Source organism: Bubalus kerabau, chromosome 3, assembly GCF_029407905.1.
Source record: "Bubalus kerabau isolate K-KA32 ecotype Philippines breed swamp buffalo chromosome 3, PCC_UOA_SB_1v2, whole genome shotgun sequence".
Lineage (NCBI taxonomy): Eukaryota > Metazoa > Chordata > Mammalia > Artiodactyla > Bovidae > Bubalus > Bubalus kerabau.
In genome coordinates, this window is record NC_073626.1 from 76931710 (window position 1) to 76938675 (window position 6966).

A 6966-nucleotide genomic window follows, 5' to 3' on the forward strand; every position below is an offset into this window, starting at 1 on the left:
TTTACCTCTATTTTTCCAAGTTCTTGGCTAAGACCCCTGACCCTCTTAATAAAGACAGGTTAACAGGAGAAAAATAAAACAATTGTAATTACATACATTCATACTGGAGCCTGGGCTTTCCCAGGTGTCACTAGTGGTAAAGAACCTAGCGGAAGCCAATGCAGGAGACATTGAGATGTGGATTCAATTCCTGAGTCAGGAAGGTCCCCTGGAGGAGGGCATGGCAATCCACTCCAGCCTTCTTGTCTGGAGAATCCCATGGACAGAAGAACCTGGCGGGCATAGTCCATAGGGTTGCAAAGAGTTGGGCACAACTGAAGCAACTGAGCAGCTGCAGCAGCATACTGGAGCCTAAGCTTTGAGACTCAAAAGGGAGCCAGACATGGACTTCCTTGGCGGTTCCCTGGTAGCTCAGATGATAAAGAATTTGCCGGCAATGTGGGAGAGCAGGATTTGATCCCTGCGTTGGGAAGGTCCCCTGGAGAAGGACATGGCAACCCACTGCAGTATTCTTGTCTGGAGAATTCCATGGACAGAGGAGCTTGGTGGGCTACAGTCCATGGGGTTACAAAGAGTCAGACATGACTGAATGACTACATTTTAACTTTTGTGCACTTCCAAGGCAGTGTGTGCGGGTTCAATCCCTCATGGGAGAACTAAGATCCCAAGTTCCTTGCAGTGTGATTAAAAAAAAAAAGGCAGCCAGACAGTTGAGACTTAAGTACCACCCCAATCTAAGGACAGAGATGGGGGCTGGGACTTCAGAGGGGGACGCCGTTCAGAGGTAGGTGAGAAGAGGAACGTTTGGTAAACTAAGGTTGCCCGCCAGTGCAGGTGAGTCCCTCCAGTGAAACAGTTATGTGTTTCCAGTACAGGCCCCTTTCTAAGGTAAACTTCTTTATAAACGTAGATTTCCTTTACCAAAGGGTAACTGCTGTTGTTTTCAGAGCCTCTTTTGCACTTGCGGTTTCTTAAAAAGAATCCCCTCAAAATAATTCTTATACCAAAGAGACATATTTTAGGGTGGTACATTGACCAACCCTTCAGGAAGGAGAAGAAAAAATATTCCAGACGAAATCAGGGATCTTCATTTTGTTTGGTTTCAGTCTGCAGTTCAATTTACTTTCCTAAATGAGCCAGCCAGTACTTTCAGTGGTGGATCCAACAACCAGCTGAGCTAAGGTGAATAAATGTGAATGTGAAAGTCTCAGTCGTGTTGTAACAGGAGGGAAAGGGTCAGTGCATAACTTTTGAAAGAATGACATAGCCCAAGGACACAACATAAACGGATTAGAATCACATGGGACCAAGATGGCAGACAAGACTAGACCTTGATCCTCAATCAGCAAGTGAAATGACACACCCAGAGGCACCATGACAGTTTCAAGGCCAAAAGACCAAGGAGTGGCCCAGTTCCTGGAAATCTCCACCCCCTTCTCCAAAATAGATGGAATAATCTTCCCACTCATTAGCATATCAAACTACTCAGCCTATAAACGCTAACCACACCACATTTCTCGCTGCACTCACCCTCTGCGGTGGCCCATACTCTGTGTGTGGAATGTGTCTCTCTCTGAATCCGAATAAATCCACAAGTTACCTATCACTTTGTCTCTCACTGAATTCTGTGATGAGACATCAAGACCTGAGCTTCATTAGGTCTTGAAACCAGGTTCGGTAGGTTTTGGCTGGATTCTAGTCCCAGCCATGTGGGTTCGAGTCCCATGCAGAGTTTTGACTAGGTTTGAGTCCCAGCTACATGGGTTCAAGTCCCAAGTGGGGTTTTGGCTGGGTTCAAGTGCCAGCCATGTGGCTTCAAGTCCCAAGCAGGGTTTAGGCTGGGTTCAAATCCCAGCCACGTGGGTTCAAGTCCCAATCTGAGGTAAATGGTTTCAGTGTCTGACTCTTTGTGACCCCATGGACTGGAGCTTGCCAGTCTCCTCTATTCATGGAATTCTCCAGGCAAAAATACTGGAGTGGGTAGCCATTCCCTTCTCCAGGGATCTTCCCAACCCAGGGATTGAACCCAGGCAAACCCCTAGCTAAACTGGGCTCCTCCTTAACCTCAGTCCAGCTTGACTGTGGCAAATTTACAAGTTTGCCCAAATGTTAAACGTCAAATCCTGGAAGTGCAGAAAGTGATGGAATCTATTCTGGTCATGGTAATGGTTTTGGTTACCAGTTTTGGTTTTCAGATGTTGCAATTAGCAAACTCAGGAATGATGATTTGGAAAAGAGAGTGTACTGATAATCATTGCTTTATTTTTTATGTTTTGTGTTCTTAATCATTTGTTTTTTTCACTAGAATCAGTGTAAAGTCACTCTTCAGTCTTGATATAACATCAGTGATCCAGCAGATGTTGGCAATTTGGTCTCTGGTTCCTCTGCCTTTTCTAAAACCAGCTTGAACATCTGGAAGTTCATGGTTTACATATTGCTGAAGCCTGGCTTGGAGAATTTTGAGGATTGCTTTACTAGCGTGTGAGATGAGTGCAATTGTGCGGTAGTTTGAGCATTCTTTGGCATTGCCTTTCTTTGGGATTGGAATGAAAACTGACCTTTTCCAGTCCTGTGGCCACTGCTGAGTTTTCCAAAGTTGCTGGCATATTGAGTGCAGCACTTTCACAGCATCATCTTTCAGGATTTGAAAGAGCTCAACTGGAATTCCATCACCTCCACTAGCTTTGTTCGTAGTGATGCTTTCTTAGGCCCACTTAACTTCACATTCCAGGATATCTGGCTCTAGGTGAGTGATTTTCCATTATTATAAACTGCTTTTCTCCTGTTAATTTGTATTCATTGGTTTAATTTTCAGACCCAGCCAGCGACCCTACAAGGGTGGAGGGAGGTTTTTCATCTCCTGCAGCGTTCATTCTTTTTGTTGTGTAGTTATGATGGCAATCAGTCTTACAATGACAGTGAAGGGGAGGAACCACAGTGATCTGAAGCAAAGCCTAAACTTAAGCTCTTCTGCATTCTAATTTGGACAGCACTCTAGATATTTCTGGATTTCTAGGGAAATCTTTTCATCTTTGTGTGACAGAGATAAGGGTGTTTAGCACAGTGGTTTCAGCAGCTCTGGGGTGGGTATTTGTGGCTTGGCTGTGAAGCATTGCATAAAGTAAAGTCATTGTTACATTAGATACTTATCCTGCCTGTGTTTGAGAAACTTGTCTATGTAAAAATGATGCATTGAGAAGGAGAAGAGAAAGAGTTTTTCTTTCAGAGAATCTAAGGAAGGCAGCTCATGGAAGAATACTCTAAAATACAAAGGTTTCCACCAGCATGGAAGCTGTCTTTTATTGAGAACCGTATCACCAAAATCATATCTCAAGCCAGATGAACTGTTCCTCTTTAAGGGCAAGAAAAAGCTCTCAAGAAAATTACTGGATAAGTGTCATTAATTCATGATTCCCTTACTAGGTACAGTAGCCTGACTGAGGTTGAAAGCAGTCACCCTTCAGGAACACTCAGCAGACTTTCATCCTGAAAAGCTGCCCAGCTAAAGAAACTTATACAAGAAAAAGACATGGAAAAACAAAATGGTAAATGAAACAAAACTAAAGACAATTCAAGATTTGAGGAGTCTAATCAAACATGGAACAAGATAATGTTTATTAAGCACTGTGCACATAGCGAGCTATAGTTAAATTGTGGTTATAATTATTGCTACCACTGAGAATGTGAGAGAGAAAAAAGACAGGAAAAAGAAGTTGGAAAACTATGAAAAACAATATGGAGGTTTCTCAAAACATTAGTAATAGCCCCACCATGTAATCTAGCATATAACCCATATAATCTATTAAGTATATACCCAAAAGAAATGGAAAGGCTATTGAAGAGATATACTCACTTCCATGTTTATCACAGCACTATTCTCATAACATGGCTGGGGACAGAGTAAAGGGACAAAGCAGGTGATTAAATAGTTAATCCCACTAGGGGATTGTAGGTAGAAAAAATATGGGAGACGCCTGTAAGTTAATGATTACTTAAGAGAGCAGGTTTACCTAATTACAAAACCAAGCAGGCTTGCTTAGCAACAAAACCATGCAACAGAAGCATGAGACATGTCCCCAAACAATGAAACAATGGTGGAATGAGACCCACGTCCTGCACAGTGAGGTCAGCAAGTTAATGATCCCTAGGACATGCTCTCTGCACAATGAAAAAACAATAATCTGTGGACATAACTTGACCATGTAGGGACAAGAAAACTCCCCTGCTCAGTCTGGAGGAGAGACTGATGATGGAAGCACAACATCTAGTTAAGAAAGCTAATGACGTTCTTCTCCCTTTCCTCACTTTTCCTTTGATGCTAAGTCTGTAGCCCAGTAAGTTCTCAGGGTGCAACACGCCCCTCACCCACTGACTTGTAAGCCTCACAAGCATCCTATTCTAATAAATCATTTCTTTATGACAACCCACTCCAGTATTCTTGCCTGGAGAATCCCAGGGACGGGGGAGCCTGGTGGGCTGCCGTCGGTGGGGTCGCACAGAGTCAGACACGACTGAAGGGACTTAGCAGCAGCAGCAGCATGTATCACTTTGCCTCTGGGTGAATTCTTTTCTGTGCTGAGACATAAACGACTAGAAATGACACCCCATTTCACAGCTATGGAAACAACCCAAGTGTCCATCAACAGATGATAGGATAAAGATGATGTGGTATATATATGTGTATAGACACACACACACACAGACGGAATATTATTCAGATGAGGAAGGAGGAAGTGCTGCCATTTGCAATGACCTTGGATGGACCTTAAGGACATCATGCTAAGTGAGGTTAAGTCAGACAGAGAAAGACAAATGTTGTATATCCCTTATATATGGATTCTAAAAAGCCAAGTTTGTAAAAACAAAAAATAAAATAGTAGTTATCATGGGCTGAGGGCTGGGGAGATAGGAGAGATGTTGCTTAAGAGTATAAACTTGTAACAAGTAGTAAATAAGTCTTACAGATCTAATGCATAGTACCATGAATATAGACAACAATATTTTACTCTGTTCTGGCTTACTAAGAGACTAGATCTCAATTATTTCAACTACTAAAGAGAAATGATAATTATATAGCATGATAAAGGTACTAAATTATTATCACAATGGCAATCATATTATAATATGTAAATGTATCAAATCAACATGTTAGACACCTTACATTTACAGTATTAAGTATCAAATATATTTCAGTTAAAAAAAGAACGTCACAGTTAGGTGATCCAGGTAAGCAAGGAACTAAAAAGCCTCTGAGGGTGGGGAATGGGAAAGAAGACAAGTGTAAAAAGCTTGTCCTGGCTCAGTCACCATCTTGCTGTGGTCTTTTTTTGTTTGCTTTTTTTTTTTTTTTAATTCAGTTACAAGTAACTAGGGATCTAAGTTCTGTGCAGTTGGGATGAATAAGTCACTTCCTGTCTTAAGTAGCTCACAGGTTTCTTTATATTTCAGGACCTTGTACCTACCATCTGAAAATTAGGTTCATCTAAGTCAGTTTTCCTTAAACATGAGTAATGTATGGTATCCTTTTAAACAAAAAGAATTATTAAATTCTTCCAGTATTACTAAATTATTTACGGCAGCCCACCAGGCTCCCCCGTTCCTGGGATTCTCCAGGCTAGAGTACTGGAGTGGGTTGCCATTTCCTTCTCCAATGCATGAAAGTGAAAAGTGAAAGTGAAGTCGCTCAGTCGTGTCCGACTCTTAGCAACCTCATGGACTGCAGCCTACCAGGCTCCTCCGTCCATGGGATTTTCCAGGCAAGAGTACTGGAGTGGGGTGCCATTGCCTTCTCCAATTTAGGTTATAATGTTACTTAAAAAAAAACACTACCAAAAGCAAACTCCTTACCTCATAGTTGTGATTCAACTAACTGTACAGCCCAAACAAATTTACAAACTAAATATAAATAAAATCAAGATCCACAGACTTTGGAAACAATCTTAGGGTTACCAAAGGGGAAAGGTCAGTGGAAGGGATAAATTAGGAGGTTGCAATTAACATATACATACTGCTGCTGCTGCTAAGTCGCTTCAGTCGTGTCCGACTCTGTGTGACCCCACAGACGGCAGCCCATTAAGCTCCCCCGTCCTTGGGATTCTCCAGGCAAGAACACTGGAGTGGGTTGCCATTTCCTTCTCCAGTGCATGAAAGTGAAAAGTGAAAGTGAAGTCGCTGTCGTGTCCGACTCAGCGACCCCATGGACTGCAGCCTACCAGGCTCCTCCATCCATGGGATTTTCCAGGCAGGAGTACTGGAGTGGGGTGCCATTGCCTTCTCCACATATACACACTACTATATATGAAATAGGTAACTACTAAGGACCTACTGTGGAGCACAGGGAACTCTACTCAATAATCTGTAATGACCTATATGGGAAAAGAACCTAAAAAAGAGCAGATATACAGATGTGTATAACCGAGTCACTTTGCTGCACACCTGAAACTAATACAACATTTTAAATCAACTATACTCCAATATAAAATAAAAACTTAAAAAACAAAAAAACGACATTGTGGTGAATTCCCTGGTAGTCCAGTAGTTGGGATGCTGCACTTTCACTGCCAAGGACACAGGTTTGATTCCTGGTTGGGAAACTAACATCCTGCAAGCCACACAGAGCAGCCAGTAAACAATAACAAAAAAATGACAAACTATAAAAATAAATAAAATCAAACTTGGGAATATTTAGTTAGATATGAAGAATAATGGTTTTTGCTTTTGGCCACATGGCTTATGAGATGTTAGTTCCCCAACCGGGCATCAAACCTGTGCCCTTGGCAGTGAAAGCATGAAGTCTTAACCACTGGACCCCCAGTGAATTCCCAAGAATGATGTTTTATTAAAGTGAAGCTTCTGTCTCCCTCACAAGTGCAGTGCCCTCAGCTACACAAATTCTGTCATTCTCCTCCTCTGCTCACACCACTGGAAAACCAAACTGATAGGGGAACCACTGACTGAAACTGCCTG

The 6966-nt window shown here is 42.2% G+C and overlaps 1 long non-coding RNA gene across 1 annotated transcript; it reads left to right on the top strand.

Annotated features, from left to right (window-relative positions):
- The first annotated feature begins 1598 nt into the window (after positions 1 to 1598).
- Positions 1599 to 4254, top strand: LOC129647697 (uncharacterized). The gene is made up of 3 exons (XR_008712446.1): positions 1599 to 1677; positions 2306 to 2746; positions 3424 to 4254. It is a non-coding gene; the product is annotated as an uncharacterized LOC129647697 (long non-coding RNA).
- Positions 4255 to 6966: the final 2712 nt, after the last annotated feature.